Raw genomic sequence first — 22,449 nt, 5'->3', positions numbered from 1 at the left:
TTTTGGGGAATATTAAAAAAAGGCAGGATACACTATTTCCTTTAAAGGAGAAACGGGGGAAAAAATCTTAAGGGAGGGAGAAACCAGCCCCAATTTACCTGCCCCCAAGCAGAAACTGAGGAGGCCAGCTTTGAGAAATGCAGACTTGGTAATCCATTCAGAAAGACTGGGTCAGACAGAAACTCCAGATAAGCAACAAGCCAAAGGTGGACAAGATTAGCTCAGACAAACACCTAGGATTTGCATTTTTCCTTTGGCTGATAGAGCCAGCCATGAACCCTACATGACCCCAGAGGAATCCAGGTGTAAAACTACCCACTCTCAACTCCGTTTTGTCAGATGTCCTAGAACTGCACACTGTGTGTATGTTGGTTCTGTTCACCAATAAACAGAAACTTACTTTCCAATCAGCTTCCATTTTATTCCCGGCTTGGTGATGGAGATGGATTTTTTTCTTCTTCCAACAGTGAGTAATGTGGTTGTGAAGTGAATCTTGGCTTTCCCATTGACTTTGCTTGTCAGAAGGTCGCAAAAGGGGATCACAAAACCCTGGGATGCTGCAACCGTCATAAATATGAGTCAGTTGCCAAGTATTTGAATTTTGACCATGGGGATGATGCAAGAGTTGTAAGTATAAAAAATGGTTGGAGTTATAGTGTTAACTCCAAAGGGTCACTAAACGAATGCTTGTAAGAAGTGGTGGGATTCAAATAATTGAACAACCAGTTCTCTGCCCTAAGGACCAGTTGGGTAGGCGGGGCTCAGTGGTCATGTGACTGGATGGGCGTGGCCAACTCAACGTGAACTCACATCAATGGGCGCTTCAACTTAGCTGTTACAATGTAACAAGGGTTAACCGGAGAGGCAGTTTCTGTAAGCAGGGCAATAAAGATCAGGCTAGAAACAACACCAGAATGTTTCCTTCCTGCCTTCCTTACAGGATTAGCCCTGTAAAATGGGGAAAAAACAAAAGGAGATTTCTTCCAACAACCGATTCTCCCAACTGCTTAGAAAGTTAACAGCCAGTTCTCCCAAATAGGTCCGAGCTCGGTTGAATCCCACCACCGGTTGTAAGATGAAGACTACCTGCGTAGGTCTTCCACTATTTTCCAACTATGGCATTTCCTGCACTGATGTTTTCTGGGTGATGTTGCATTGTTGGAAGAAAAATTCAGTGGGGTTTTATGCTGGGAGAAAGATGCTAGAAATATAATGGAGACAGGCTGCAGGAAAGGAAGTCTCTGTTTATTTGGTAGCCCGAAATTAGTGACAGCAGCATGTTTCTGGGGTGGCTAACAAAATGGTGTTGAGAGTAGGTAAGCTTTTATACATTCATTGGGGCTTTGTGATTGAGCGGCCTGTTCCTGTGTAAGAATATGTTCTTTTTACTATTTTAATGGCTGTTGTCAGATTCCTATGAGGTCATGTAGGGGTCATGGCTGGCTCTACAGGCAAGAGAGGAAATGCAAATCCTAGGTGTTTGTCTGTGCTAATCTTGTTAGCTTTGGCTTGCTTAATTGTGTTGCTTATTTGGAGTCTCTTTGCCTATGGATAGATTTGCCCAGTCTTTCTGAATGGGTTCAAAATCTCCATTCCTAAAGTCCAGCCTCTTCGAGTTTCTGCTTGAGGCTGTTTTACTATGGCAGGAAGACTGAGGCTGCTTTCTGCCTTTAAGAACGTGTTTCTCCATTTCTCCTTTAGGGGAAATATTCTATCCTGCCCTTTTTTAATTTTAAAAATAAAGAATATTTAAATCTGGAGGGGGGGGGGGAATTACTATGCATCATCAGAAATCCACCCAAACCATAGTCCAGTGATGGCTAACTTTTTTATCCTCACATGCCCACACCCATAATGCAATGTGTGTATGACCCCCACTGTGTGCCCCACATGTGTGACCCCCTTGTGTTCCCCCATCCCCGCATATGCATGCCTGACCCCCCCATGGCCCATTTTGGGCCTAGCAGGCCTCCCTGAAGCCTTCTGGGACCATGTGGGGGGCATCTCTCTCTCACACACACACTGTGCTCCCCCCCACTCATGCATGCGCACTCATCTCCCACATACATGGCAGAGACCCAAAAATCAGTTTGCCAGGAGGAGGCAGGCGCATAATTGCAGAGAGGGCTCCATGTGCCACCTGTGGCATGCGTTCCATAGGTTAGCCATCAAGGCCATAGTCCTTTAGCTGGCTTGTGGTCTGTGTCCCAATTCAGTCTTGAAAAAGGCCCTTAAAAGGTAAAGGTAAAAATTCCCCTCGCACATATGTGCCAGTCATTCTTGACTCTAGGGGGCAGTGCTCATCCCTGTTTCAAAGCCAAAGAGCCAGCGCTGTCTGAAGACGTCTCTGTGGTCATGTGGCTGGCATGACTCAATGCCAAAGACGCATGGAACGCTGTTCCCTTCCCAACAAAGGTGGTTCCTATTTTTCTACTTGCATTTTTACATGCTTTCGAACTACTAGGTTGGCAGAAGCTGGGACAAGTAACGGGAGCTCACTCCGTTACGCGGCGCTAGAGAACTTTCTGATGGACAAGCGCAGCATCTTAGCCACTGTGTCCCTTTCCACGGGCCCATTTCCAGCTTCCAGAGGGCCTCCAGAGCCTGAGGAGGCCATTTTCATCTTCCCAGAGGCTCAAGAAAAGCCTCCGGAGCCCAGGGAGGGCAAAAACACCCCCCTACTCCCCCCGCTATGGTGAAGGAGGCTGACTAGGCCACGCCCCCCATGGCCACACCCACCCAGCAACGAGGCAGAGAACCCCTTGCTAAAATTTTCGAAGCCCACCCCTGATTAGGACAGAAACCTGAGTTGCCCACTGCTTCGTTCCCTCCACACGTACAAAGGCCCGTTGAGGGTCACACTTTGGCCAGCTGTTCAGCTCGCTACGAATCCATTTTGCCTCTCTGTTTCCATGTGAGTTTTATCATGCTTGGAGCTGATACTTATCAAAGACACCCTTAACACGAGTGGCAAGAGGTTTATCCATCGTTAATACAAGCCGAGATAAATACGGGTGGCCCGCATGTGTTCAAAACCATCACTTCCAGCAGAAATGAATTTTTATTCATTTCTGTCCTACTGTTTTCCTATTAAGGTAGCCTCTTTCCTTAAGCCTCCTGAAAAGAAAAGAAGAAGAAGAAGAAAAAAGATCAGACTGGACGCCTGCCAAAGAAGCATGAATAAATAGAGGTTAGTAGAGCGGACAGGGACAAATGATACGTTTTTGCACATCTTTCCAGTATCAGTGAAAATGGCTTTCTCTTTCCATTCAGCTAATGCTTCTTCCATATATAATGGCCCCAAGTGCATTGCTTCGGCCAACCCTTGCTGATGTCATTGCTCGCTGGAATAGAATAGAATAGAACAGAATATCAGAATAGAATAGAATATCAGAATAGAATAGAATAGAATAGAATATCAAAATAGAATAGAACAGAACTAAGGAATAGAATAGAATATCAGCATAGAATAGAATATCAGAATAGAATAGAATAGAATTACGGAATAGAATAGAAATAAGGAATAGAATAGAAATAAGGAATAGAATGGAATGGAATAGAATAGAATAGAAATAAGGAATAGAACATAAATAAGGAATAGAATGGAATGGAATGGAATAGAATAGAATTAAGGAATAGAATAGAATATCAGCATAGAATAGAATATCAGCATAGAATAGAATAGAATTGCGGAATAGAATAGAAATAAGGAATAGAATAGAAATAAGGAATAGAATAGAAATAAGGAATAGAATAGAAATAAGGAATAGAATGGAATAGAATAGAATAGAATAGAATAGAAATAAGGAATAGAACATAAATAAGGAATAGAATGGAATGGAATAGAATAGAATAGAATAGAATATTGGAATAGAATAGAATATTGGAATGGAATAGAATATTGGAATAGAACAGAAATAAGGAATAGAATAGAATAGAAATAAGGAATAGAATAGAATAGAATAACAGAGTTGAAAGGGACCTTGGAGGTCTTCTAGTCCAACCTCTGCTTAGGCAGGATACCCTGCACCTGAATGACCATATGATTCTCTTAACAGCTGCAGTGATTTGCTTAACGACCGTGGCAAACATGGTCATAAAATACTGGGCGCGGGACCCTTAACAACCGCTTTGTTTAGCAATGGAAATATTGTTCTCGGCCATGGCCGTAAATCAAGGATAACCTGTAGCTGATCTTCTAATTGGTGTGTAAATTAAAGAGGATGGGGTAAGAAGATGCAATAAGAATTGTACAACAATGCAAGTAGTCCTTGAAATGACGAAATGGTTCCTTTACTGACCATTTAAAGTTACAACGGCATTGAAAAAAAGTGGCTGATGGCCATTTTTCATACTTGCGACCATTGCAGCATCCCCCATGGCCACGTGGTTTATATTTGGATGCTCGACAACTTCATATCTACAACGGTTGCAGTGTCCCAGGGTCACATGATCCCCTTTTGCGACTTTCCGACAATGGGGAAAGCCAGTTCACTTAACAACCATGTACTGCAGTGATTCGCTTAACAAAATGTGGCAAGGAAAGTCGTAAAATAGGGCAAAACTCACCTAACCAATTTCTCGCTTAGCAACATACATTCTGGACCCAATTGGGGTTCGTACGCCGAGGACTATCTGGGTACGAGTCCTTCCTTCCTATTCTTCTCACTTTCTACCTACACGAAAAAGCTACTATAAAGCTTTGCAAATCTTCATCAACTACGCCCCAGGTGGGGGAAAGCTTTATTCTACACATTTCACAGGAAGTGACTGTTAATTAAACAGGAAAAACAAATAACAGCTGCAATGAAATGTTGGAAGAAATGTCCTTCTGGGTTCAGTTCCAAGTGGGGAAAAGGACACTGGGAACATGGAGGCTGCTTGGAAAGATGGTTTTAATGATGGACAGGACCACGTGGTTTGAGGTCCTGGGCAAAAAAGGAAAGAGATGCTGAGAGTCCCTGAGTTTTGTGCCCTCTCTGAGTTTTTGAATTTGAGCTTGGATTCTGATTGGTTGTCAGACTCCCATGGGGCCATGCAGAGGCAACTCAGTAGGCTGTCCTGAGTCCCAGGCTTGGTTGAGCCTTGCTGGGTGATGATCAGCGGTATGGGTGTACCGGTGGCCGCTGGGAGCAGCGGCCACCGTACTGGAGCAGTGTTTTGTAGGGCCCGCCCGCTTTCCTTACCTGTATTTAAGCCAACCGGGCCATTTGCACACTTGCACACAGCATACGGCGCCTGTGCGACTTCCTCTGGAGCATCGCAGTGTGGTGGGTGTGCATGCATGCATGTGCAGTGCGCGTGCCCAAAGTGGACGCCCGGTCCCATCGCAGTGTACTGGTTGTGACGGGATCCAGAACCCACCATTGGTGATGATGCAATGAAAGGGCTTTGGGCAATTCCTCCTATGGCTCTGCCTGAAGGAGGTAGATCTTTGTTATGTAGAATAGACTGGCTCAGGCCTTAATGGCTCATTGACAAAGGTGGGGGGGATGAGTTTCTGCCTCCCTTTTAGGGGGAAATATTCTGCCTTTTTAATATTTCCTAAAATATTTCATTCTCCTAGGAGAGGGGTGGGTGCTAATGTCCTACAGAAAGAAACATACAAACAGTCTCAAGTCAGGAAAAACAGCAACAACGTCTTGCTCAACTTTGGATGTCTTCCTGTTGTCCTTCCTGATGTCCCGGTAAGTATTTCCGATGATGCAGCAGTGGCAATAACAGGTAAGGGATTTTAAATGAGGGACACAAAGGAGATTTGCATTGCTCCATGAAAAAGTCTGAGGTGACCAATTTTAAAACAATTCTTGGTGTACCAAAAATCATTTGTGTTGGAAATCTCTTTTTGTTGTTTGTTTATTCATATTCCACTTTTATCTTCTTTTAAAAAAAGGAAATAATTCAAAGGACTGAACATACCTAATACTCTTTCCTCCTCCAATTTCCCCCATAACAACAACCCTATGAAGTGGGTTAGGGTGAAAGATAGTGATTGGCCCAAAGTCACCCAATCAGCATTCATGTCTAGGACGGGACTAGAACTCACTGTCTCCTGGTGATTGGCCCAAAGTCACCAGCCAGCTTTCATGCCTAAAGTGGAACTAGAACTCAGAGTCTCTTGCTGATTGGCCCAAAGTCACCAGCCAGCTTTCATGCCTAAAGTGGAACTAGAACTCAGAGTCAACTGATGATTGGCCCAAAGTCACCCAATCAGCTTTCATGCCTAAGGCGGGACTAGAATTTATTGTTTCCTGGTGATTGGCCCAAAGTCACCAGCCAGCTTTCATGCCTAAAGTGGAACTAGAACTCAGAGTCGCCTGGTAATTGGCCCAAAGTCACCCAATCAGCTTTCATGCCCAAGGCGGGACTAGAACTCACCGTCTTCTGGTGATTGGCCCAAAGTCACCAGCCAGCTTTCATGCTAAAGTGGAACTAGAACTCAGAGTCGCCTGATGATTGGCCTAAAGTCTCCCAGCTGGCTTTCATAGCCGAGGCAAGACTAGAATTCTCAATAATAAAATTAATTAAAAATCAATTATGGCCAGCCAATTTACTCATGGTGACTCTGGGCAGCTTCCAGAAATAAAACCCCAAATTAAAGTAAATAAACAAAAATAAATAAAAATAAAATGCATGAAAAAATTGCTAAAAAACATTCCCCGGTGACTGGGGAACCAGTTTGAGGTGTGTGACAAGCCTGGGTCACTGCCGGTTCTGAAACCCAGAGCTGAATACCACCACCAGTTCACCCAAACCGTTGTGAATGGTAGCAACCCACCTCTGCCCTCTGGTGTTAGCAATCAAACCAACCACTTGATGGGCTCCATATCACTCTGGGGTCTCCAAGCCCATTGGCAGAATCATGTCTCCAGAACCTTTCAAAATAGTGTCAAAATCAAGGCCAGTAGGCCTATCTCCGTAGGGATGATGTTCCACAGGGAGGGAGCCACCACCGAGAAGGCCCTTCTTCTTGGTGCCACTAGATGGACTTCCTTAAGAGAGGGGGTCCATAATATCCTCTGCCTCCCTGTTTGGGTGGGTCAGTGTTCTGACTCCCCCGCCCCACGCCTGTGAATAAACCAGAACACAGGCTTGGCGGTTTGCCACTGTTTAATTACGGAAATAACAAATCCTTTGGCTGAGCGCCCAGACAACTCACGTTCAATAGAGCAACCCAGATAATTCAAATGAAGCAACGCAGATAGTCCAAACGAGCAGACACGGCTAGAATACACAGATAGATTTTCTTAACTACTAATTCGAATGGTTGTTTCCTGCAAATGTTCACTCCCAACGCCTCACCTATAATCTCTCTTGGGAGGGGCCAATCCACAACCACCTGTGCATAATCATCTTCTGTGAGTCTGCCTACGGAGTTGCTGCTTCCGTTTCTCAGCCCTTCTCAATCTAGCATCAGGGACAAACTGCCTTTGATCCTCCCCACTGCTCCATGCCTCAGGCGCCTCCTGGTGGCCAACCAGCCTCTCTGGTTCCTGCTCTGAGTCTGAACCCTGCACAGGGTCCTCCACATCGTCCAGGGCAGACTCATATGGTTCCTCGCTATCCGAGTCCATCAGCAGCTCAACCGGATCCTGCTGGGCCACAACAGGTCAGGTAGTTATGGAACTGGGAAAAGATGGTCCTTCAAATAACCTGGCTCCAGATCATGTGGGGCTTTTAAGATTCAGAACCTTGAATTGGACCTAGAAGCAAATTAGCAACCAATGCAGCTCCACAGCACGTTCCAGACAGATTCATTCTTAATGGCCTGTGAAGCAGAATCTGCATTCTACCTTTGTAATGGCATCACCTTCAAACTGCCCATAATTTGTCTTTTGCTTTAGGAATGATGGGAGTCAGCTATTAGGAAACGGATGCTGATATTAAGATCCTGGACTAGCCTCCTTGGCTGTAATTGAAGTTCATTGACCTAGGTGTCCTTTGGTCCAGTTTAATTGCAGAAGAGCTGATCCTCTTGCAATGTGTACATCTGGAAATTTAGAAGGCTGGGGAATGTCTTGCTGACTTTCAGGTCATTCACCTGACCAGAAAACCCAAGATGTCCCCTTTAAACCGGAGAAAAGAAACAGTTGTCCTTGATGTATGGGTTACAGCAATGTCTGAATGCTCCCAGTTGCAGTTTCTCCTACAATTCATGATGATTAAGAATTAATTAGAACAAATAATCAATGGAACGACTTGCCTCCAGAAGTTGTGAGCACTCCACACTGGAGGTTTGTAAGAAAAAATTGGACAGTTATTTGCGTCAGGGTTCCAAATAGCATCCAAAAGTAAATCAGAGTCCAAGGCAAAGTATTGCACAAAGTTCCAATGTATTAAGAGAGCCGTGTTGGCACATCTGAGAAAACCCGAAACTGAAAGCTTCCCAGTTTTCCCCACCTAGTTGAAAGTTCATGATCTTGTCCCCACACCCACAAGTCCATCCCATGGTCCAATCTTCCACTGCCCTGCTGGCAGTTCCACCCATCCAGTTCCAGTTCCAGTCAGGTGCAGAGGTGCAGAGACAAAGGATGACCTTGGTTTTCTAGAAGGAATTTTGTTATGGCTACCTACTATGCAACTCCTTAACCCCCCCCCCTCCCATTTTCCCACAATAGAAAATGCATAGCAGAATAATAGAAAGTGTGGCAGGGCAAAGACCCAAAAGAAAAGATGGCTGCAGGCCTGACAATTTGTCTGAAATATTATAGGGTTTCCTGCTTGAGCAGGGTTGGACTATAAGACCTCCAAGGTCCCTTCCAAATCTGTTATTGTTATTCTGTTATTCTGATATTGTGTTATTCCATTAGTCTGTTATTTTGTTATTCCATTATTCCGTTAAGCTATCACCCAGCCCTCTCCTGAAAAAGGAAATATCCTAGGAAATATTGAAAAGGCAGAATATTTCCCTGGATGTAAAAAGGAAGAAACATGTTTTAAAGACAGAGTAGCTTCCTGCAGCTTCCTGCCACCCCCCCAACCACCACCTTTGTCAATGGGCCATTAAATCCTGAGCTAGTCCACTTTACATAATAAAGAGTTCTCCCCTTCAGCTCCAGAGTGTTGGGATTAAGGCATGACTAGCCTTCACCCACTCACTGCATGGCATCTGAAAACTCATCCAAACCTGGATTCAAAACACAGCCTAGAGAGTTGCCCCTGCATGGCCCCCTGGGAGTCTGACAACCAATCAGAATACAAGATCAAGATCAAAGGCCAGAGAGGGCATAAAACCAGGGACTTTCAGCATCACAACCCTTTCCCCCCCTTCCTTCTCTTCTTCTCCACCAACATTGAAGCATGTGATCACCTTTTCTGTTCAGGACTCAAGCCATGTGGTCCTGTCCACCATTAAAACCATCTTTCCAAGCAACCTCCATGCCTCCAGTGTCTTTTCCCCACTTGGAGCCGAACCCAGAAGGACATTTCTTCCAACAATTCCACTATTCTGTTACAAACCGAGGTTGCAAAAGACTTTGCATATTGTATGAATCCAGCCGGGCTTCCCGAGTCTCCAAATCAAAGCTTTCCAATGCTCCAGAAGTAATTGGGGACCTCACTCCAACCTAGCTGTGGGTTATGCATTTAAGGAACATCAAATCAGAATACTTCTGCCTTGTCTGCTGTGTAAATTCAGCGATTTGTTCTGCAGCAGCTTGCAATTACAAATAAAACATGAGTGTCCTGATTTTTGTAGGCCGTTTCCCTGGGATGTATGTAAAGTTCTATTGCAGCTTGCCTTTGAAAAATGCACATATTTGTGTGTGGGTTTTGAGCTGAAAAACTGCACTGCCAAATTGAAGAAGCACAACAGTCCGAAGGAAAAATGGATTTCAGTCCACAAAATGTGCAACTTAGCTCCATTACAGGTGACATGTGGCCTAAGTGATCTTGTCCCCATCACGGTGTCCAGGATCTATTTTGATATTTTGTAGGTAATAAACACACCCAAAGTAGAAACATACCTTTACTGTAATGTCCTCCTCTTCCTGTTTCCTTCTGCTCCTCCCCCTCCCCTCCTCCTCCTCCTCCTTATCTTGGTTGTATAAACAAAGGCATAAAATCAAAATCATGTTAAGAATTTGTACCGCTTTATAAATCCTTAGCAAGACCTCACACTTTGTGTTGTGGCCCAGCAGGATCCGGTTGAGCTGCTGATGGACTCGGATAGCGAGGAACCATATGAGTCTGCCCTGGACGATGTGGAGGACCCTGTGCAGGGTTCAGACTCAGAGCAGGGACCAGAGAGGCTGGTTGGCCACCAGGAGGCGCCTGAGGCATGGAGCAGTGGGGAGGATCAAAGGCAGTTTGTCCCTGATGCTAGATTGAGAAGGGCTGAGAAACGGAAGGCAGACTCACAGAAGATGATTAAGCACAGGTGGTTGTGGATTGGCCCCTCCCAAGAGAGATTATAGGTGAGGCGTTGGGAGGGGACATTTGCAGGAAACAACCATTTGAATTAGTAGTTAAGAAAGTCTATCTGTGTATTCTGGCTGTGTCTGTTCATTTGGACTATCTGCATTGCTTCATTTGAATTATCTGGGTTGCTCTGTTGAATGTGAGTTGTCTGGGCCTTCAGCCAAGGGATTCGTTATCTCACATCTCTCATAGGAAGAACGATTGAAGGAATGGGCTAATCTAGAGAGAAGGAGGACTAAGGGTGATATGATAGCAATATTCCAGTATTTGAGGGGCTGCCACAAAGAAGAGGAAGTCAACTTATTTTCCAAAGCACTCGAAGGCTGGACAAGAAGCAATGGCTGGAAACCAATCAAGGAGTGAAGCAACCTAGAATTAAGGAGAAACTTCCTAACAGTGAGGACAATTAACCAGAGGAACAGCTGGCCTCTGGAAGTTGTGGGTGCTTCATCATTGGGAGTTTTTAAGAAGAGACTGGACATCCACTTGTCTGAAATGGCATAGTATCTCCTGCTTGAGCAGGGGGCTGGACTGAAGACCTCCAAGGTTCTTTCTAGCTCTATTCTACTCTAACTTCTGCTTAAGGTTGCAAGGATGTTGCAAGGATGCCAGACCATCGCATCCCCAAACAGCTCCTCTGTGGTGAGCTGTCTCAAGGAAAAGCGATCTCACAGGGGACAAAGGAAGCGATATGAAGACATGTTGAAAGCCTCTTTCAAGTCCCTGGATATCGACACCACCTCCTGAGAAATCCTTGCACAAGAACGATCAACATGGGACATGCTGATCCACCAAGGCTGGCCAGATATCTGAGGACAGAAGAACAAGCACAGCACAAGAGAAGCGGGCACTCCGCAAAGCCAGAGCTGCAACAATGGTGCCCACACGTGTCTGCCTGACATGTGGCAGAACATTTCGTGCCTGTATAGGCCTTGCCAGCCACCTGCGGACACATCGTGGACAGTCCACAACCTGTCCGATGTCAAAGTCCTCTTCGAACATGATGGATGAACATCATCATTCTACTCTAACATCTGCCTAAGGTTGGGACACCTTTAGGATGCACATCTCGTCCTTCGGAGTGCTTTCAGGGCTGTTCTGAACTTCATATGTATCATTTGATTTGTTTCAATTTATGGACGTAGAAATATCTTCCAAATGTCTTTTAGGGTCTCCCCTCCGCTCCGGGGCAATAAATCAGAAAGGAAACAGTGCTTTTGTAAGATTACTAAATATCCAGCTCACACAAATCCTCCAACGAGCCAATTGCTCCCCCGATACTCATAATTCACTCCTAATAAAAAATGCTTCTTCAGCAATCCAGTTCTCTTTTTATGAGGCCCCATGACTTGTAATTTGCTTCTGAAGGTCAGTGGGCCAGTGAGTTATAGGCAGCCGAGAGACGGGAGGAGGAGGAGGTGAGGGACACTTGCCCAGTTCCATTCGTGTGGTTGAAATCCAGTTTAGAAAAGGGAACAAAGAAGAATTGGATTCAATGTATAAGGAAGAAGGTTCTTGCCAACACTCAAAAATTATAGCCCTAGCAATAGCACTTATCGTATTTTTCAGAGTATAAGACGCACCGGAGTATAAGACGCACCAAGGTTTTGAAGGGGCAAATTTAAAAGTTTTTGCACTCTGCAAACCTCCCAAAAACGACCCGTTTTTTGTCCAAAAAAGGGCATGGGTAGCCTTTAGGAGGCTTATAGAGTACACTTGGGGGCTGGGGGGGGGCAGAATGGAGTATTGAATTTGAATTGAATTTATTGAATTTATAGACCGCCCCCTCTCCCCGAAGGGACGGGGCGGTGTACAGACAACAAGATAAAAACCATATACAAAATAATCTTAAATACCCCTAAAATCAGATTAAATGTGAAGCTGTACAGTAATAAAAATTAAAAAACAACCTAAAAAACCTACCCCTAAAAATTTAAAATACAGGCTAGAAAGATTAAAACTACGATTAGGCCAGGCCAGCTAAGTTGAACAGGTGGGTCTTAAGTTTCTTGCGGAAGGAGCGGAGATTGGTGGTTATTCTGATGTCGGGGGGGGGGGGGGAGGTCATTCCAGAGTGTCGGGCCCATCACAGAGAAGGCCCTACTCCTGGGCGTCGCCCACTGGCACTGCCTAGTGTACGGCACCCAGAGGAGTCCCTCTCTGTGAGAACGAATCGGCCGCAGGGATGTATGGGGTAGGATGCGATCCCGCAAATAAACTGGGTAAAAAAACCGGCCCATTTTTTGCTTATTTATGGCCTCCCCAGCCCCCAGGAGCACTCTGGAAGCCTCCTAAAAGCTCTGTACGGCCATTTTGGTGAAGGGGGTGGGGTTTCGGGAGACAATAAATGCTGTATTCAGTGTATAAAACCCACCCAGATTTTCAGCCCCTTTTTTGAGGGAAAAAGGTGCATCTGATACTCCGAAAAATATGGTATATACTGCCCCATAGTGCTTTTACAGCCCTTTCTAATCAGTTTACAGAGTCAGCCTATGGCCCTCCAACAATCTGGGTCCTCATTTTACTGACTTCGGAAGGATGGAAGGCTGAGTCAATCTTGAGCTGGTCAGGATCAAACTCCTGGCAGTGGGTAGAGTTAGCCTGCAATACTGCATTCTGACCACTGCGCCACCACAGCTCTTATTGCAAAAATGATGGCCCAGGCTGAATGTTATTTTCAAGGGGGTTAAGCTATACTACTGTGTTTCCCCCCAAAATAAGACCCAACGGGAAAACAAGTCCTAGCATGATTTTTCAGGATGCTCATAATATAAGCCCTATTCCCAAATTAAGCCCCAGTTAAGATGTCAGGCAGAGGGACACATTTAGTGCCGTATTTGCCTGTAAATAAGACTTAACTGGAAAATAAGCCCTTTGTGGGTGTGGCAGGGGAAGGAAAGTGCAAATTCCCCATTCCCTCCCCATTCCTGGGGGAAGGATACTACAAAGTCTCCATTCCCTCCCCACTCCTGGGGGAAGGATACTGCAAAATCCCCATTCCTTCCCCACTCCTGATTGAAGGATACTGCAAAATCCCTATTCCCTCCCCACTCCTATGGGAAGGATATTGCAAAATCCCTATTCCCTCTCCACTCCTGGGGGAAGGATACTGCAAAAATCCACATTCCCTCCTCACCCCCCTAACCTGCTTTCCAGCTCTGTTCTCCTATGCAGGGCAACAAAAGAAGATCAGCTGGGAGGCAGTGGGGGCGGGCCCAGCCTATTTCTCGGTTCTCTGAACTACTCAAACTTTCCGTCACCGGTTCTCCAGAACCTGTCAGAATGGCTGAATACCACCTCTGTTCCCCTTGCCTTACAAACAGCTTGATAGAATGGTTAGATTTGGAGATTCCATTCTGTCCCATACAATGAGCATACACCTATTTGTTGAGCTGAAGAGGTAGAAGGCCTGGTTCACATATTATTCGATTGCTGTTTGTATAAGGAGTTAGAGATAAGTACCTTGATCCATCTATTAAACATATGGCCCAGTGGAAGCAACATACTAAAACAGCATACCTCAGATGTGGCCAGAATCTGAAAACAACATTTAATACAGCACAATTTCTCACTAAAATGGTCTGACTGAGATCGGCATATCTGGACCTGATTGGGGTGGATTGCTGGGATGACACAGAAATAGTATTTTTTGTAGCTCTAGTCCAGCGATGGCGAACCTTTTTTGGCTCGCGTGCCATAAGTGGGGGGAGCGCAAGGGGGTCGTGTGCGGGCGTGCCGCACCCATAATGCAATGCACGACCCCCCCCAGTGCGCATGCGCACACTATAGGCGCGACCCCCCATTTTTTGTATGTTTTTTTCACCCTCCCCAGGCTCCAGAGGCTTTATAGGAGCCTGGAGAGGACGAAAACAGCTTCCCCCGCCCCCCTGGAAGCTCTCCCTGAAGCCTCCGGAGCAGTCAAAATGATGCTCCGAGTTTGCTTGGAAGGCCGTTTTGAGCACTCTGAAGCCTTCAGAACGCTTCCCTGAAGCCTCCGGAGCAGTCAAAATGAACCTCCGAGCAAACCGGAAGTCACCTCCAGTTTGCTCGGAGGGTCGTTTTGAGTGCTCCGAAGGCTTCAGGGACCTTCAGGACGCTTCCCTAAAGCCTCCGGAGCAGTCAAAACGAACTTCCGAGCAAACCGGAAGTCAGTTTCTAAACTTCCGGTTTGCCCGTAGGGCTGGTTTTTTGCACTCCGGAGGCTTTAGAGAAACTCATGAAGCCTCCGGAGGGCCTCCAGGGGGGTGTGGAGGCGCTTTTCGCCCTCCCCAGGGTCCTATAAAGCCTCTGGAGCCTGGGGAGGGCGAAAAGTGGCCTTAAAAAGGGTGAACTCCAGCTGCTCACGTGCCATGACAAATGGCTCCGCGTGCCACCTGTGGCAGGTGTGCCATAGGTTCGCCATCATTGCTCTAGCCTATTTTGCCTACTTATGTATTAATTATTGTATTTTATCCTACAACTATTGTATTTTACCCTACTCTTATTTTAAATTGATTGTATCGGATTTCATTGGTAACATGTTCGAACCTTGTACATTGATATGGCCTACAGGTAATCAATAATAATAATAATAATAATAATAATAATAATAATAATAATAATAATAATAATAATAATAATAATAGCAGCAGCTCCCTGCAGTAACACCAGCGGAATTGCAAAAAACTGAGCTATCGGAACATGTATTTGTGATGCATTTTTGAATGTTCAGTTGACTGAGATTCATGTTTAATGAATTAATCCACTGGTCATTATGTAAAAAAATATGATTTACCCATATCTAGAAAGTCATGGGAACATAAAGTGAAAAAAGTTATCGAAAATGAGAAGGTGAAGATCTTTTGGGACTTTTGAATACAAAGAGATCGTCATTTGGAGCATAACACACCAGATGTCACGGTTGTAGAGGGCCGAAGTTTACAGTTTATTGATATCGCTGTTCCAGGAGATGCCAGAGACGAAGAAAAAGAACTGGAAAAAAATCACAAAATATCGTGACCTGGCCATCGAAACTACACGGCTATGGATGAAGCATGTAACTGTGAAACCCATTGTTATCGGGGCACTTGGCACCTTGTCCAAGAATTTTATAAGGTACATCAACAAATTGCAGCTTCCTGCAATAACACCAGTGGAATGGCAAAAAACTGTGCTACTCGGAACATCTTATATTTTAAGAAGGTACCTGGTTGATATGGCAGCAAACCGTATCAACCATTAGCACCAGTCACTGGTATTTGTAATGCACTTTTGAATGTTCAGTTGGCTGAGTTTCATGTTTAATGAATAAAGTATATAACAACAACAACAACAACATAATGTACTTGCTTGATACCTAGGATGCTGGCAGCAACCGGTATCAACCATCAGCGCCAGTCAATAATATTTGCGATACATTTTTAAATGTTCACTTGACTGAGTTCCATGTTTAATAAATAAAAGTTTATAATAATAATATCAATAGTCATAGTCCCAAAGCAACTGGAGTACCACTTGAACACTGTAGGCATTGACACATTCGCCATCAGTCAATTGCAGAAGGCAGCTTTACTTGGAACTGCTTCTGTCCTGCGACGATATCTGTAACACCATCAAACATCCAGATTTGCCTCTCCCAGGCCCTGGGTAAGGACTCAATAAGTAGACAAAAATGCCAAACCTCAATCTGAACATCTGGCTGACTGTGCGATGAATAATAATAATAACTTCCCCTCGCCTTACACTCTCTCCCTTGCCCAAGAAAAAGCTTACAATTGACCGATTGCCCTTGGCATCACCCCTGCTGCTCCATCCCTCCTTTCTTCCACAAATTGGCACGGTAAGCTAAGTAGAGCAACCCCTTGGAGAAGTAGCCAATCAGCCACAGACAACCAGATGGAGGTCTACACTGACCTCTTTCTGATGAGCCTGATGGTTTCTCAGTGTGTGTGTGTGTGTGTTGTCTTTGTGATGAAGTGAGCTCGAACTGATGTTTTGCTGCCAAACGAGTTTGCTGTCCCTTCAAGCTGAACAAGCAATGATGAGGATTCTTTAGCCATTTCCAGGCTGGTACCATGCAGATGAGCATGACTAAAGGTAAAGGTTCCCCTCGCACATATGTGCTAGTCATTCCTGACTCTAGGGGGCAGTGCTCATCTCCGTTTTGAAGCCGAAGAGCCAGCGCTGTCCGAAGATGTTTCCGTGGTCATGTGGCCGGCATGACTCAACGCCAAAGGCGCATGGAACGCTGTTACCTTCCCACCAAAGGTGGTTCCTATTTTCCTACTTGCATTTTTTACGTGCTTTTCAACTGCTAAGTTGGCAGAATCTGGGACAAGAAACGGGAGCTCACTCCGTTACACGGTGCTAGGGATTTGAACCCCTGAACTGCCGACCTTTCTGATCAACAAGCTCAGCGTCTTAGCCAGTGAGCCACTTGAGTTACCCTTGAGTACGACTATGAAGCCCCTAACTGGGGCAATCAGCAAATGATATACAGGACATCCTCAATTTACAATAGTCCATTTAGTGAGCTTTCGAAGTCACAACGGCACTCACGCAGTGACCCACTTGACCGTTTTTCACCCAACTGTTGCAACATCCCCATGGTCATAGGATCAAAATTTGGGCGCTTGGCAACTGGCTCATATTGATTATGGTTTTACTGTCCTGGGGGTCACATGATCACCCTTGGATCCTATACCATTTCAGACAAATGTTTGTCTAATCTCTTAAAAACCTCCGGTGTTGAAGCACCCATAGCTTCAGGTGGCAAGTTGTTCCACTGGTTAGCCCCTTAGATTTTGGAAGATTGTTATCATATCACCTCTAGCCCTTCTTTTCATTAAATTATACATATCCAATTCCTGCAACCGTATGTTTTATTCTTCAGGCTCCTAATCATATTGAGAATAGAATAGAATATTGGAAGGGACCTTGGAGGTCTTCTAGTCCAACCCCCTGCTTAGGCAGGAAACCCTACACCATTTCAGACAAATGGTTATCCAACATCTTCTTAAAAACCTCCAGTGTTGGATAATCCACAACTTATGGAGGCAATTTCTGTTCCATTGATTAATTGTTCTCACTGTCAGGAAATTTCTTCTTAGTTCTAAGTTGCTTCTCTCCTTGATTAGTTTCCACCCATTGCTTTTTGTTCTGCCTTCAGGTGCTTTGGGGAATAGCTTGACTCCCTCTTTGTGGCAGCCCCTGAGATATTGGAAGACTGCTATCATGTCTTCCTTAGTCCTTCTTTTTCATTAAATTAGACATACCCAGTTCCTGCAAACGTTCTTCATATGTTTTAGTCTCCAGTCCCTTAATCCTCTTGGTTGCTCTTCTCTGCACACTTTCTAGAGTCTCCACATCTTTTTTACATCATGGCGACCAAAACTGGATGCAGTATCCCAAGTGTGGCCTTATAAAGTGGTATTAACATTTCACGTGATCTTGATTCTATCCCTCTGTTTATGCAGCCTAGAACTGTGTTGGCTTCTTTGGCAGCTGCAGCCTATGGCTGGCTCATATTTAAGTGATTGTCCACTAGGATTCCAAGATCCCTCTCACAGTTACAGCTATTGAGCAAGGTATCACATTTTTCTAGCCGCTTTCTAGACAAGAGACTTAGGACTTAGTTGGATTGCAGACCAAGGAAGATTTTTCAAATCCTAACAGCAGAATAGACCTGAAACGGAAGGATTCACAATGAATCTTACTAAACGTTTTGCTAAGAAGGGAAGGGGTTTAGATAAGAATCCTGGAAACTGAATTAGCTAAATTCTAGCCTTGGTGTATTAAAGAACTAATTAAGATCTCTGAGAGCTGTTTTAGCTTCTTTTTCCTTAGACTGTAAGACTGAAGGGAGAATGCTCCCTTTTTTTTAGAGAACACAGTCGCAAGCTCTTTGTTAATAATGTTCTGAAATTATTTTGAGATTCTTTCGCTGCTCCAGAGTCAGCTGTTGGAAAAAATAAATGGAGAAATTTCCTTTTTCTTTCTGGTTTGACTTCAGTTTATTTTTAATTTTATTTCAGACCTATTTAGTAAGATTGCTCCTATTAGTTCATAGAGATGAAATTCTTTGATTAAGAAAGGGAAGAGGTGTCCAGAGACTGGATTGAGGAAATAATAAGAATGAGAATTACGATTACACTGGGAATATAAAGATGAGCAGATTTTGAACAAACAAATTCAAATTAGAATTAGAGACTTTGTCAATGTAACAGAATAACAGAGTTGGAAGGGACCTTGGAGGTCTTCTAGTCCAACTCCCTGCTCAAGCTGGACAAACATTCCAGACAAATGGTTGTCCAATCTCTTCTTAAAGACTTCCAGTGTTGGGGTATTCACAATTTCTGGAGGCAAACTGTTCCACTGATTAATTGTTCTGACTGTCAGGAAATTTCTCCTCAGTTCTAAGTTGCTTCTCTCCTTGATTAGTTTCCACCCATTGCTTCTTGTTCTACCCTCAGGTGCCTTGGAGAATAGCTTGACTCCCTTTTCTTTGTGGCAGCCCCTGAGATATTGGAACACTGCTATCATGTCTCCTCTAGTCCTTCTTTCTCTTAAGCTAGACATACCCAGTTCCTGCAACCGTTCTTCATATATTTTAGTCTCCAGTCCCCTAATCCTCTTTGTTGTTCTTCTCTGCACTCTTTCTAGAGTCTCCACATCTTTTCTACATCGTGGCAACCACTTTAATTAGAGACAATTAGAAATATTTAGAAGCAACCCGCCAAGATTGAAGCTCCAAATGCAGAAGTGCCTTCTACAGATAGTCCTCAATTGACAATTGAGCCCAACCTTTCTGCTGCTGGTGAAACATTTGTTAAGTGAGTTTGCCCCAGTTTATGACTTTCCTTGCCACCGTTGTTAAGCCAATCACTGTCATTGTTAAATTAGTCAAGCTGTTGTTAAGTGAATCTGGCTTCCCCATTGACTTTGCTGGTCAGAAGCTCGCAAAAGGGAAATCACATGACTCCGGGACACTGCGACCGTCATAAATATGAACTAGTTGCCAAGCATCTGGATTTTGATCATGTGACCACAGGGATTCTAGAAATGGTGGTAAGTGTGAAAAATGGCCATAAGTTTAGAATAGAATAGAACAAAAATAGATTAGACTAGACTAGAATAAAGAACTAGGAAATAGGAATAGAATAGAATAGAATGGAATGGAATGGTATGGAATAGAACAGAATAAGGAACTAGGAACTAGGAATAGAATAAGGAAATAGGAAATAGGAATAGAATGGAGTGGAATAGAACAGAATAAGGAACTAGGAATAGAATAAGGAAATAGGAAATAGGAATAGAATGGAATGGAATAGAACAGAATAAGGAAATAGGAATAGAATAAGGAAATAGGAAATAGGAAATAGGAATAGAATGGAATGGAATAGAATAAGGAAATAGGAATAGAATAACAAAATAGGAAATAGGAAATAGGAATACAATAGAATAGAATAGAGAAATGGGAAATAGAAATAGAATGGAATGGAATGGAATAGAACAGAATAAGGAAATCGGAAATAGGAGTAGAATAAGGAAATAGGAAATGAATAGAATAGAGAAATAGGAATAGAATAGGAATAGAATAGGAATTCTATTATTCTATATTGAATAATAATCAACCATTTAAATATGAGCCAGCAGTCTGCAGCAGCTGCCAAAAAAGCCAACACAGTTCTAGGCTGCATAAATAGAGGGATAGAATCAAGATCACGTGAAGTGTTAATACCACTTTATCATGCCTTGGTAAGGCCACACTTGGAATACGGCATTCAGTTCTGGTCGCCACGATGTAGAAAAGATGTGGAGACTCTAGAAAGAGTGCAGAGAAGAGCAACAAAGATGATTAGGGGACTGGAGACTAAAACATATGAAGAACGGTTGCAGGAACTGGGTATGTCTAGTTTAATAGAAAGAAGGACTAGGGGAGACATGATAGCAGTGTTCCAATATCTCAGAGGTTGCCACAAAGAAGAGGGAGTCAACTATTCTCTAAGGCACCTGAGGGTAGAACAAGAAGCAATGGGTGGAAACTAATCAAGGAGAGAAGCAACTTAGAACTGAGGAGAAATTTTCTGAGAATGAGAACAATGAATCAGTGGAACAGTTTGCCTCCAGAAGTTGTGAATGCCCCAACACTGGAAGTCTTTAAGAAGATGTTGGATAGCCATCTGTCTGAAACGGTATAGGCTTTCCTGCCTAGGCAGAGGGTTGGACTAGAAGACCTCCAAGGTCCCTTCCAACTCTACTATTGTATTGTATTGTATTATTGTATATAAGGAAATAGGAATAGAACAGAATAAGGAAATAGGAATAGAATAAGGAAACAGGAAATAGGAATAGAATAAAATAAAATAGAATAAGGAAATGGGAACAGAACAAGGAAATAGGAAATATAGAATAAGGAAATAGGAAATATAGAACAAGGAAATAGGAAATAGGAATAGAATAGAATGGAGTCACCAAAGCAGTCGGCATGAGCTTAAATTTGGACAATAGAACGTGTTTTGTCCTCCTTTTCATTGTAAAAAAGCTGGTCACCTTATTAAATAGACTCCAGAGGATGGTAGAGGACAGGAAGGCCTGGAGGAACATTGTGCATGGGGTCACGATGTTACTTGTGAAGTTGGACACGACTTTGCAACTAACAACAACAAGAATTAGGAAATAGGAAATGAATAAAATAAAATAAAATACCTTATTGTCATTTTGAATGTATACTAATCGGCATACATTAAAATGAAATTACATTGCATACAGCTCTCAAAGGATCTCCACCTCTAATATAAACATAAACACGACAAGATAAATAAATAAATACAAAATTATGCATGTACCCATGTATATTATATGACACGGAGAAACAACCCAGTCTAGTTCAGATGTAGAAATGTATACGGCAAGAGAAACGAATCTTGCAAACTTACCAGACGGATGGCCTAGGAAACGAAGCTGTAATCTGTAATCTGGAAGTTCCTTTTTTTTCAGTGCCGTCGTAACTTTGAACAGTCAATCAATGAACTGTTGCAAGTCGAGGATGACCTGTATTGAACTGGACTTTTAGGAAGGCAATGTTTGAAAAAGAATTTGCTTTTTCAGGCAAGTGAATGCACACTTGCAAAATCTAGAACCGAGTGGCAAGGGAACAAAAGCTTGCCGGAATACAAAGCAGGTAGCTGACAAATGGGTGAATGCTGTCCACATTCAGCTTCTTTTGAAACTTTAATTTGCTCTTGATTACGATCTTTCCTCCCTTTTATTTCTCAAAATAAATTCAACACAGTTGAAGTCCTAAATGGGAAAGCGAGGACACTCCTACCATGGAATTAACAAAAAAGAAGAGAGTCAATTGATGAAAACTGAGTCTGTTTCTTCTTTGGGTTTCCGGTCAGAAAAAGCTGAAACCACAAATGTGCAGAGAAATCGTTAAGTTGACCGCTCCAGGCATAGATTAACCTCTGGCCAGGTTCACACATAACAGGATGAATCAAGGCTGAAGGCAAAGATTTAAGAGATGTGTTTACATCAGAGGTGTCCAAAATTGGCAGCTTTAAGACCTGTGGATTTCAATTCCCAGAATCCCCGCATCGGTCATGATCTTCCAACGAACCATTGTTGCTTCTTTGTCATTGTTTTATGTCACTCTATGTGATCTTCTTGCAGCAGCTAATTAGGTGATCGACTGTTTATTCAGCTTCTTACAAAGGTTGCATTTGCTATCCATCACTTCCTCCTCCTCCTCCTCCTCCTCCTCCTCCTCCTCCTCCTCCTCCTCCTCTTCTTGCTCTTCTTTTTCCCCTCCTCCTCCTTTTCTTCTTCCTCTTCCTCCTCCCCTTTCCCCACCTCCTCCTTACAACTAAAAAACCACCAACAAATGAAAAAACAAAGTTTAAACAAAGTGATAATAAAACAATAGAAGATAAAATAAAATAATGGAACAATGAAATAAACAAAGAAACCCAAAAACAGAAAATACATCAATATGACTAAAGGTGATTTTTCAAGAGGCAACTGGACTCTGGTTTTTCTTTGAAGACGTTT

Source organism: Natrix helvetica (assembly GCF_964273705.1).
Source record: "Natrix helvetica genome assembly, chromosome: 3".
In the NCBI taxonomy this organism is placed as follows: Eukaryota; Metazoa; Chordata; class Lepidosauria; order Squamata; family Natricidae; genus Natrix; species Natrix helvetica.
Note: the sequence above shows the minus strand (reverse complement) of the source record.